Source organism: Cibotium barometz, chromosome 62 (genome assembly GCF_041138505.1).
Source record: "Cibotium barometz isolate CiBa-2024 chromosome 62, ASM4113850v1, whole genome shotgun sequence".
NCBI lineage: Eukaryota > Viridiplantae > Streptophyta > Polypodiopsida > Cyatheales > Cibotiaceae > Cibotium > Cibotium barometz.
Genome location: NC_141107.1, coordinates 25,134,038 through 25,146,814, shown reverse-complemented (window position 1 = coordinate 25,146,814; position 12,777 = coordinate 25,134,038).

Genomic DNA, 12,777 nt, shown 5'->3' with positions numbered 1-12,777 from the left:
AGCAACACGAAGACTAGGAATGACAAATTCCCACGGCATGACTGCTTCTTGGCCATATACCATTTTGAATGGTGTGCAATTAATAGCCACTTTGTACGCAGTACGATAGGCCCATAAAGCTGTCGTAAGCTTTAGATCCCAATCCGTGCGATGAGCTTCAACTGTCTTTGTCAAAATAGAGATTAAAGTCTTGTTGGTACTCTCGGCTTGGCCATTCGCTTGCGGATAGTAAGGAGTAGATTTATGATGCGATATCATGAAATTTGTTGTGAGCTCCTTAATCACTTCATTTATAAAATGCGTACCATTGTCGCTCACAAGTTCAAAAGGACAACCGAATCGTGTGATTATATTTTCAAAGAGGAACTTGGCTGTTGTCCTCGCATCTGCCTTACGTGTCGCTTTCGCTTCAGCCCATTTGGTCATATAGTCAGTGGCCACAATAATATAGCGAGATTGTGTTTTTCGGGCCGCTGGACTAATTGGACCTACAAAGTCTAAACCCCACTTTTCAAATGGTTGGTTTACTTTGATCGGATGTAGGGGCATCTGATCTTTCCTTTGGGGTTTCTTATATCGTTGGCATTCATCGCAACCCTTCACAAAGAGTGATGCATCTTGGAACATAGTGGGCCACCAATACCCTGATTGTAAGATCTTTCGCGCAGTTAAGTCTCCTGAGAAGTGACCACCGGCTACGCCCATATGTGCCTCTTGCAAAATGTATAGATACTCATCCTCTCGGGCACAACGCCTAAGAACGTCATCCTTTCCTCTTTTATAAAGAGTCCCGGCTATCAGGCAATAGGGTTCGCATTCTTTGATCAGCTTTCGAGCTAGATCTTTACGAAGCTCCTTGGGTGGAAAGCCATTAACCAAAAAGTTAACAATCTTCTCACTCCATTCAGGCATTGTCTCCACCATGAACAGGGAAGTGTCAGGTAAGTCATCATCAACCCCTATAGGAGCCTCACCATTGGGTATGCGAGACAAATGATCAGCCATAACATGTTTCTTGCCAGGTCTCACAACAACCGTGAAATCAAACTCAAGAAGAATCAATAGCCATCGTGTGATTCTTCCTGTGGAGCATGGTTTGTTTACCAGATACAACAATGCTTGATGATCCACATAGAAAACAAACTTGGTGGCAAGGAGGTAATAACGAAATTTCCTTACTGCATATATCATTGCCAACCCTTCTCGCTCCGTAGTGGTGTAGTTCATCTCAGCATCGTTCAACTGGCGACTGGCAAAGCTAATGGGGTAGTCTAGCTTGTGTTCTCCAGGTTGAGTTAACACACACCCAATAGCAAAGTTTGATGCATCAATATGCACATGGAAGAGTAAATCCCAGTTAGGCATTCTCAAGATTGGAGCACTCGCCAAGGCCTTCTTTAATAGCTCATAGGCACGGTCACATTCTTCGGTCCAAATAAACTCGATGAGAAGCTTATACAATGGTCGAGCTATCTCGGCGAAGAAGAGAATAAACCTTCGATAATAACCAACGTGGCCCATAAAGCATTGGACTCCCTTGTAGTTGGTGGGTGGGGGTAATTCCAGAATGACCTTGATTTTACTCTCGTCAGTGGAAATCCCATTTTTGGACACTATATGCCCTAAGATAACTCCGTGTTTAACCCAGAATTGGCATTTGAAAGGATTCAAGGAGATGCGATATAATCTACACCTTTCAAATATTTTTCGTAAACACATCAAGTGCTCGTCCCAAGAGGAATGAACACAAAGATCATCTAAGAAAGCTTCACAGAAGTCCCTTAGATATTCCTTAATAAAGGCCGTGTTTATCAATCGTTGGAATGTTGCAGGTGCATTGGTCAAGCCAAAAGCCATGACGCGAAAGGCAAACACTCCAAACTCCGTGATAAATGCTGTTTTAGCTTGGTCCTCTTCTGCAATTGTGATCTGATTGTAACCCGAGTACCCATCTAAAAAGCTATATGCCTCCTTGCCTGCCACTCTTTCAAGCACATGTTCAGAATATGGCAAGGGGTAATGATCCCTTCTGGTGGCTGCATTAACCTTTTTGAGATCAACGCACACTCTGAGTTTCCCATTCTTCTTTGGCACGATGACTATCGGAGAAACCCATTCTGAGTGCTCAATTGGGTATATGAATCCACATTTTACCAGCTTTTCAATTTCCTCTTGTACAATCTTTGCGTACTTAGGATTCATTGGGTAGGGACGTTGCTGGACTGGTTTAGCAGTGCTAATCATTGGAATCGTGTGTTGCACCACCGAAGGTGGAACACCCTTCATATCATGATATGTCCAAGCAAATATGTCCTTGAATTCTTTAAGAAGCCTCGTAAGTGCAGCTTCTTCCGCCTTGGTGAGGTCTTGAGTAATAAAAACTGGTTTAGACTCCTCACCCGGATCTGCTAAGTCTATCTCCTTAACTACCGCAGGGCCATCGTAGACACCGCTACTCCCATTGGTAGGCGTTCGTTGGGCTTTTGTGTAGACTACTTTACGTTCCCCTGTGGTGAATGATTTGAAATGCTCGGGAGCGGGGTGTAAGTCTACTGGTTCTTGTTGTGCCCGGTTTTTTTCTTTTAATTCTGCCTCCTTTTGTTGTTGAGCCAACTCTTGGTTTTGCCGCCTTCTTGCAGTACGACTTAGTTTTGGCTTCTCTTCGATTTCTAATTGGGCGACATCATGAGGTTGCAGAATACACCACATAACACTTTGGAGGTATTGTCCCCAATTATCCGCTATCTTCCGATGAGCGTCAATGGCTCCTACATAACTAAGCCATTCTGCAATGGATCTCTCCTTATTTATTGCAGTTCGTACATTAGCTCGATAGCGTTGGCGCTTATGTCTCGTTTTCTTCTTACCAAGTTTTTGATTTTTGTTTCTATCCGATTCGGACTCACTTGGTCGATCTTCACTTTCGGATGAACTGCAGGAGGCCACTGTCCTAGGCCTTGAGCACCTTGCTTCCACATTTGGGTGAATATTTGATTCATTTTCCCCATCAGGCTCAGGGTCAGTTTCTTCTTGAGATTCATACTCAGAGTTGCATTGGTCAGAGTCTTCGCTACTTTCAGTGTCCGTGGAGTTTGCCACTTTCTCGCCATCAGGGGTCAAGTGCATAACACCTATCATGTTTATTGGCACTAACGGTGGCATATCTTGCCCCTCAGGTGTTACCCAACTTGTGCCTCTATTTCCCCATGTGTCTATGGTTGCCGCTAGGTGTACCCAATCCACGTTATCCGACTCAGTCATACCCAGTAGGACATCCATGTAAGGAGAATCTTTCCCATCATCAGTCTCTTTTTTGCATGTATAGCAATACCTTAATGGGGCAGAATGAACACTGGTATCCGATCGATTATCGATGATAACCTTGCTTCCTAAGGGATGTGCACGACCATTCTCAAGATCAACTCGAATGACAGAGTCCTGGAATTGTAGGTAGACATGGTTTTTCGACCAGTCATGTACCATTTGTGCTTCCCTCATGAAAGGACGTCCTAAGATCATTTGATATGACATAGGATGCTTGGAGAAATCCATTACAATGAAGGTATGTTTTACCTTGTATCCCAGGACCTTGATCTTGAGGTCCCTTAACATTCCAATAGGTTTAGCTATGGTTCCGTTTGCCATCTTAACCACTATGTTTGTGACTTCGAGGTGAGGTCTTCCCATAGATTCCCAACAGTTTTTAGTCACAATGCTCACGCCAGCACCACCATCAAGGATTCCCTTTAGAGTTAATCCCTTGGTAGTAATGGGGAGGGTGGCATTAGATTCGTCCCCTTCAAAGTACTGACCCAACTTGTTCACAGGTATTTCCACGACCGAATCTTCATCAAATTTGGGTTGTAGATCCCAATGCTCCCCTTCATCTTGAAGCGTGTCAGGTCTATCCATATTTGCAAATTGTGGTAGCCCCGCCTTTAGTTCTCCATTGAGAAATGCCCGAAGAGCTAAGAATAGCTCAGGATCTCCGTATAATTTGGATATGATCATGGTTCTGATCTCAGAGGACATGAAATCCATTAGCTTAGACACATTCAACGGTACTTTTCGAGACATCGCCCCTTGACTAGGGACTGGTGAAGATGGAATCACTTCCTCTTCAATGGGGTCAAGCATTCCCTCACTAAATATTCTTTCCAGCAAGAAGGGTGTTTGCCCACTTCCGGATGTCCTATCCTCACTTTCTTCCCGAATGATACTCGGTATAGCTAACGGTTTATGGTTCCGGTGAGGCTGAACTTGCGTAGGAAACACTGTGTCTGGAATTTTGATTTTTCTCGGGTTTGGCTCCAGTTCTCTTTGTGTTTCTTCCACCAAACCCCTTAAGTGTTGCACTTGTTCAATCTCCTCAACTGGGTTCGGGTAAGTACCAATCTTTTTCTTGAGGATTTTTGGCCCACGTGGCTTGTCTTGGGGAGCCTCAGTCAGTTTGGGTGGTCGAGAGGGCATTAACTGACTTGGTTGTGGGGCCGAGGAAGTTTCCTTCTGTTTCCCCTTATTTTTGTACTCGCTTGATTCTCCTTCATTGAGCTCCCGAGTGGGTTCCTCCCTTAAGGTAGTGGCTTTGGTCCCCATGGTTTCTATTGAATCAGAATCGTCTTCAGGATCATTCATATACACGGGGTCGTCTCCTGTCCCTATGTTAGTCTTTGAACTGGGCTTGGAGCTCGTGGCATTAAGCGATCTCTTTCGCCGTGTTTTCTTTTTCTTTGCCTGAGCGATTGATGCAGTATCCCTCTCTTCAAGAATGTAGTTTTGATTTTGAAGCATTGACCGTGTAACTACATTCGCGGGTACAATGGGTGTGGTTCTTCGTGCTTGGTTGGTGACCTCAACCAAATTCAATGGCGTAATCTTGGGTGCATTAGGATTATGTGGACATTGAGCGATCAAATGATCTATGCCACAACGATTACATGTAAGTACCGGCATTCCCGATGTGCTCCCTTGATTTGGTTGCATCTGAGTAGCGATCTTTTGTAACCTATTAGGGCACTCCGCTACACGATGCGGTCCACCACACTCGTAACATTGAAGAGGTGGCCTCCTTGCCATGGTATTAAGGTTTTGCCCTCTTGTGGCAAGAGCAGCCGCTTGATATACAGGCTTGACTTGCCCGAAATGATCCTCCATGTAGTACTGGGGGATCATTTCAAACGTATCAATCCCGTATGGAGCAGTAGGGTCTATCTCCTCTTCATAATCCCCACATGCACTATGTGACTCACAACCCATCTGGTTTACAGGGGTAATCCTTGGTGGATGTGGAGGTTGTGGTCCTAGCACTGGCGGTGGTAATGGCACAGACTGGACTACATTCGGATTCCTTGGAACTATGTGCTGTGACGGTTGCTCGACAGGTTGTGCAGGCATTAGCGCGGGTACTTGAGGTGTGTTTGACCAAGCTAGTGGTGCCTGGTTTGCCAACATTCGCTTAAGTGTTAGGCAATCTTTAGATTGATGGCCATACTTACCACATGCATTGCAATTCCCATTAAATTTGACTCTGAATGTGGGACATTCACTCGTGCTATGTGGTCCTAAGCACACCGAACACCATTGTTGCTCTCTCCTTGGGTACATATGGCTATTCTGAGGAGCTCGATTACCCCTAAAGTGTTCTTGGAGAGCCTTAGTAAGATTGGTCACAGACATTTCAGATATCTTGGGCTCCTTGGCAATAGGTTTTACCGTCATTGGCTCGTGCCCAGATACTTGCGAACTAACGGATTTTGTTTCCGAAGACACCTTTTTACCTGCAATCATCAAGTTGTCTTCTAACTGGATTGCATTGGCAGTGACTGCTTCCCACGTTGTAAGACCTCTAATGACTAGGCCATTGTAAATGTCCTCGTGGCGCAATCCTCGGATGAATCTATTGAGGAGTTGGTTGTTATTGAAGCGTTCATCGGGAGTGCAGCGAGAATTTAGATGCTTCAATCGACTTATAAAGTCTCTCACTGACTCCCCTTCCTCACGTTCAGCTTTTTGGAGTTGAGATGCTTCCCCAAAGCACACCCTCACGTATGTATTCTTTCAAGAACAATCTCTTGAGAGTGGGGTAGTGAGTGCGCTCTTCAACCCTTAAGGTTCGATACCAATCTCCGGCCTTCCCACTCAAGGTTAAGCCTAGGCTTTACACTTATGCAGCTCATTGTGCTCTTCCAAGGAATCACACACGTGTTCAAAGACTTCAATGTGCTTCCTAACATCCTCGTTACCACTGAAGTTTTGAGTGAGCTTAGCCACTTGTACTGCCTTGCTTCTAGGTTCTCTCTCAGGCATACCCCGCATGTTTTCTGCAATAGATCGTCCAATCGTCTGAGCAAACGCTGCGAGATCACCTAGGTGAGCAGACATAGCTGGTGGAGGCACTTCCGGGATAGCCTGGCTGATAGGAGTTGGCGTTGGTCTGAGTAGGTTGGCAAATGACGTAGGATATGATATGTGGCTAGGCCTAGCTCCCCTTGGATAATGGTTATGATAAGGCAGTCTTGGAGCATACGCCATTGGCATACTAGGAGGCGTAGGAGCTACATGAGCATGAGTAGCAATAGGTACATAAGGCCGATAGGCACTGCCACGCACTGTTGTAGGTACTGTTCCACTAGGTAGTGGTGTCGTACTAACTACAGTGGTAACAGGTGCGCTTTCTGTCATGCTCATCATTGGGGTAGGCATTGTGGAGTCCTTAATGGAAAGTTGAGCCAAGGTTGGAAAGCTAAAGTTACTACTCATGGACTCAACCTGCATTGAGACTCCAGGCAAAACAACATACGAAGGGTCTATGGGACTCACCGAGGGAGTCTCCAATTGTGATAGGGTTGGTTGTTTGGCCTTGCCCGTATCCAAAAACCTCATAGGGCCAGTGGAAACTAGGTTCACTCTCCTATTTTGCCTCTCAATTTGGATAATCCTATGAATAACCTCACATATCATTTGCTGTTGCTCTTCTAGATTAGTGGCGCTAGATGTAGATCGTAGGACTTCTAACCAACCCACATGGTATGTGTAACCCGTGTATAGGTCCGTTAGAGTCTCTGTGTGTAGATCATATTCCCAATTTTCATTGAGAAATATCCCATCCAGACTTGGTGTGCCAAACGGTTCTCTTGAAGTGGACGCAAAGTCACTTCTTATGGGTTGGCTTCTAGGGACCTCTACTTTAGGAAGAGCATCGAAAGTTGGTAGCTCAGTAGGGCCCTCATTAAACGAAGTGGGTAGAATATCCACATGGACACTCCTTGGGAGGGTAGGGTCTACATAAGATGTGAATGGTGAATCTACTACCCCTCCTTCTTCATTTACTTCGCTTGTCGCATGCTCAGAGCGTGTAGCTCTACTAAAGGTCTCTATTAGACGACTAAACATGCTAGATCCAGGTTGTGGGGCCCACACTGGCATGTTTTGGCTTGTCTCCTCAGGGTTCTTGGTAGGTTGCCCTTCCATGGCTTCTGAGTCAGAGGATGAGTCACTATCCACTATTCGTGGATCTTGGGTTGCACTCCCTTGGGTTCCAGCCGAAGGCCAAGATGCCAACGTGGAGGGATGGTGTGAGCCTGCGTAGACTGAAACGCTTTCTAGTGGCTCAGACTCCAGCACCCGACCAGAGCATAGATGCATGTGACGTGGGTATCCTACGTGCGTTGGTAACTACCCTTGAAACTCACACAAGTGGTTTCTTAGGTGTTTCGCACCCCGTTTCTACTTGTTTTTGTGTTGTTTTTAACCCGTTTTTGACCCCCTTACTTATGGTCGAACCTGGACTAGGGTGTGTGATAGCTCGAAACGAGCGTATCGTTTAAAGGGTCCTAGTGTGCTTTACAGCACCGTGTTCGCCTATCTAGAGCTCCTGTAATCCTCAAAACAGTCCGCCGTTTCCCTTGGGGGGAAGGGGCAGAAGCCTATTTGCTTGTGGAGGAAAGGGTGAGGGCTTTATCCCACATGCTCACTTTACTCCTTGGGGAGTGGGCTACATATAGGGCACAACTTCCAGCTCTCACTTGAAAGAAAGCTATGGAGGCTCACTCTCCTATATATATATATCAAAAGACCGAGACCGAGACCGAGGCCGGGGCCGGGGTCGTGGGTCAATTGGGGTTCTTTCTTTTCAAAATTTTTTTTCTCCAATTAGAAAATCTTTCCTCTCCACACGTTCGGTTCTTTCTTTGAAAATAAAATTTAATTTTTTTTATTTTTTATAATTTTTTTATTTTTTATTTTCTGTTTTTTTTGAGATAAGTTTTCTAGGGTTTCCTTAGGGTGCAGCCTTGGCCGCGGCGCAGTTCGCACACACAGCACAGATCTGGGGATTCAGAAATCCCCCTCACCCCCTCACACACAGAAACCAGATAACAGAACGCACGCCCACACGCGGAGCGGAAAAACAACGAAAGAAACAGAAATGCAGAAGACAAATTGCAGAAACAGAGAATGAAAACCACAGAAACACCTCAACAGCAACACAGACGCTTTCCTACAGTGTAGATTAAACTTCACGCAGCAGTCGAGCTGCAAACTGGAGCTTGGTGCAGGGCAACTCCCCGGCAGCGGTGCCAAAAATGTGCGCTTTTGCCGCACAGGTCGTAGCTGGGGACTTGTCGGACACCGTATGCGAGCCACGAATGGCTGCAAGCATACAACCAGGAAGGCAAGCTCAAAACAGAATGCAAAAGGTGTGTCACTCACCGCTTAACTGCCGCCTTGAAGGATTCCCGCGTCGCAGCCGTGAAGGAGGAGCCGCCGTCGCCGCTCTACCGCCTCGCCGCCGTCGCCGTGCCGCTACACAGTGCGCTCGATCACTCTCTCACTCTCTCTCTCTCTCTCACACACACGCAGGAGAAGGAAACCAAGGAGATAAGGCAAGAGCATTCTTGTATTCACAACACATGAGAATGAGGATTTTAGGGTTACATTTGACTCATATAGGTGACTTGGCCGTTCACACTTGGGCGCCCATACATGGCCGGCCAACCCTAACCCTTATCCTACTGATATCCAAGGTGCGCCTCTCATCGGCGATCACCCAATCCCTTCATCCTTAACATATGGTGCCGACAAGCCCGGCCCATGGCTCAGAATATTTAAATTAATGACGTAAAATATAGTACGTCGCCATGTCCGCCATGGGTTAACAGCTACATTCTTTGGGAAATTTTGGTGAGAAAGTTTTCCAAGGATGCGTCTTCACAAACATATCTTGGTGGTGAATCAAGTTGAGAAAGTTCCTCTAACATCCTTTACAAGCATATCTTGGTGGTGGATGCATCCTTTACAATCATATATTGGTGGTGGATGCGTCCTTTACAATCATATCTTGGTGGTGGATGCAGGAAGATCCTCTAACACTCCATGTTTTTGCAAAAGCATCAAATCACCAATAGAAGTATGGCCAAATATAGCATGCCATAACTTGGCATCCTTCATTTTGTTAGAAGTGTCTACCAGTAGATAAGAAACGTCACACTTGTCATACATGTCTAATTTGTACGAACCACTTATGGTTAAAAATCCATTAAGTATAATCTATTTGTCATGTTATGCGAACTATGCATTTATCGTCTACAAATTCAATATTAAGACCCCCTTACTAGAGTGGGCATAGAAAGCGGATTCTTTTTAATTCTTGGAACAAAAAGTACATTTTGATGAAGACAAAGATTCTCCCCCCTTGTAGTAGTGAGAACTATCTCACCAATACCTTTGATAGGGTAAGAGGCATTATTGTGGCACATGTGACTACTTTGCACATTCTCTAGATACTTGACCAGATTTCTTTGAGAAATTATATGCTTAGAATCACCACTATCAAGCAATCAACGGTCAGAGATGGTTGCACTGAGACATGCATCCTATTTAGGACTATAACTGCAAACAGCCATTAGTTGAGAAGTCTTGATGAACAACAATATTAGTTGAGAAGTCTTGATGAACAACAATATTAGTAGAGTCCTCTTCCTTGGAACTCTGATTGTTAAAGGTAGAACTGGTGAAACCCTTGTTGGATTCTGTTTTCTTCTTTTCCTTATTTTGAATTTTAAAGTAATTCTCAATTGCATGGCTGAGCTTCTTATAATACTATTAAGTCAGTGTCTTTAGTTTCTTACCCTTGTGCTTGGTTGCTAGAGCCTGATTGCTTTACTAAAACTTTCAGAGGCATTCTTTTTGGACTATTCCTCTTGTAACACTAAGCTAACAAGCTCCTGATAGGTAAGAGGGGAATCATTACCTCTCAAACAAGGCTAGAGGGAAGTATTAAAACCCAAATAATATTCAAGAGTGACGTTAATCATGTCCTTTTGGAGAATGACAAGTTGCTCTCTCAAGTCCTGTAATTCTGTTAAATGTTCATTCATGGACCCCTTTTTTGTATATTTTGATTATCAATTTGCCTTTTGAGATATGTAATCATTGCATCATTTTTAGCTTGATACATAATTTCTAGAGTATTCCAAGCAAGCATGGATGTTTTACAAGAGCAAATGTGCAAAACAATAGACCTTTTAAGTGACAATGTAAAGCTTGAGCATCATGTGAACCTCATCTTCTTTAGTCATCAGTAGTAATTTAAGAAACTTGATGCTGGATTTGTTGACCTTGATCAATTTGAGGAGTAGCAGGAGCAATTGCACCACAGTGAGGCTCATCACTATTGACATGACCCCATAAGCCCTTTACACAACAATAAGGACATTCCTAACCATAAGGAGTAATTTGACCCACCTAATTTATCATCTTTGGAAAGAATACCAAGCAAATCATTTATAGAGTTATTGGCCATACCTGCTAGCAAATTTGAGAAGGGAAGATGCAAAAAGTAAGCTTGAACTAGTGTTGATAAGAAATCTGCAAACTCTTGAAATTAGCAGTAGAATTATACAATCCTTCAAAACGATCCAAGAAAGTAGAGTCGGATGATTCAAGAAAGTAGAATTGGTCGATCCAAACAGTTGAATCGGTTGATCCAAGAAAGTTGAATTGGTCAATCTAAGAAGGTTAAATATCAGATGACCCTCTTGAAGGTAGAATCAAACGATCCAAGAAAGTAAGATCGGACGATCCAAGAAAGTAGAATGGCGAGGTAGGATCATCAAGGAAGGATCGTTAGGGTAGGGCCATTGAAGTTGAATCGTTTAGTTAAGATCACCCAGAGTTGGATTCAACTTTTGGAATCATCGAGTTAGGATCACCGGAGTTGGACGATCTAACTTTTGGAATTGGCAAAAAGTGGAATTGATTGAAAATGAAATCAGCTAAAAAGTGAAATTGGTCAATTTGACTAGTTATATTGACTGATTGTAAACAAGAAAGCTTCAATGAAAGCTTTAATGGAAAGCTTCAAGCAACACCACCATTGAAGGGCTTCAACTTGAGTCGCAACCATGTGTTAAACCAAAAGTCTAAGCTATGGAAAGCTTGAACATAGTCTAGAGAGAAACAGAAACCAAGCTATGGAAAAGCTTTGCTCTAATGCCACTGTTATCTCACATAGAATGGAGAGCTAGACTCATAAACACACAATGCTCAAAGATAAAAACACAAGGTTGTCAGAGTGTGAGAGAGATTGGCAAGGTCAAAGGAGAGAGATGAAGCTCTCTGGAAGTACAAATGAGAAAGCATCCCTAAATTGTGAATGCGGTTGCTTATATACTAGCTAACCCTAAGGTACCCGTTCACACCTAGATGGCCATGGGGAAAAACCCAGTGGAAGCATAAGTGCATGACCTCACAGTGTAGTACTACCAAATACCCAAGCAGCCATTGTTCAAGTCTTGGAACACCCTGGTGAGGCTATGGCTTACCATTGTTTTTTTTAAGCTATATAAAATTGGGGAAAAATAAAAAATCAGATAAAATTAGGCAAAGGAGCCAATATTGAATGGGGGGGCATTCTCCCGCTCTCCCATACAAACCCTGCTAAGGCGAGGCTAAGGTTAATTTTAGGGTTAAGGTTTTTTATTTTTTGGTTGTGGGCATCCTGTAGGTTGGAGTTTATTTGCTTTGATACCATTGTGAGGACTTCCCAACCTATTAGTAATTTTTAAGACATGATAATAGATATAACATTGAAAGTAAAGATGCTTAGAGCGGAAATTAGTGTTGTGTTGCATTTATACACAAGGACTTGTTAAAGAGGGCCTCAATAGGTACAAATGAAGAGGACTCTTTAATTAAAAGTCATATCTTTTGGACCTAGAGATGTTCCTTTGATCAATAGATGTGTCTATTTTCAAATAGTCGTGTCCTTTGGTGATGACCCATGTGATAAAGTGTGACCCTTCATTGGTGTCCTTTCAATGATTAAAGGCTAATCAATGGCAATTAGAGAGATTAAGTCACAATCGTGACACATTTAATACATCTTTCTTTCTTTCTTACAAGATCATTACACATTGGTTCCTATTTGCAAAGCTAACAACAAGAAAGGTCCACAAAGCTTCTGCATGCTACAGTTAAACATGTGTGCTAGTAGTGGGGCGAGATGTCACATGCATGTGCAATGTGTTCTGCAAGAAGTCCCTCATGGTCTTAGGCTTCACCATTATGGAGTCTATGTATGGCTTTAGTGACGTTAGAAATGTTGAAAAGAGTGGAAAAGATAGGATAAGGGTTAGGTAGTGGGTCAAGGGGTGGCTGATAAGATACATGTTAAAGGTTCTGATGTGCTCCCCAAGTGAAGGGGTCAATGATCGATGTGGGTGATTGATGTTCAAGAAGCTTGCGCCACACCTCCCCACTAACTGCACTCAAATTACC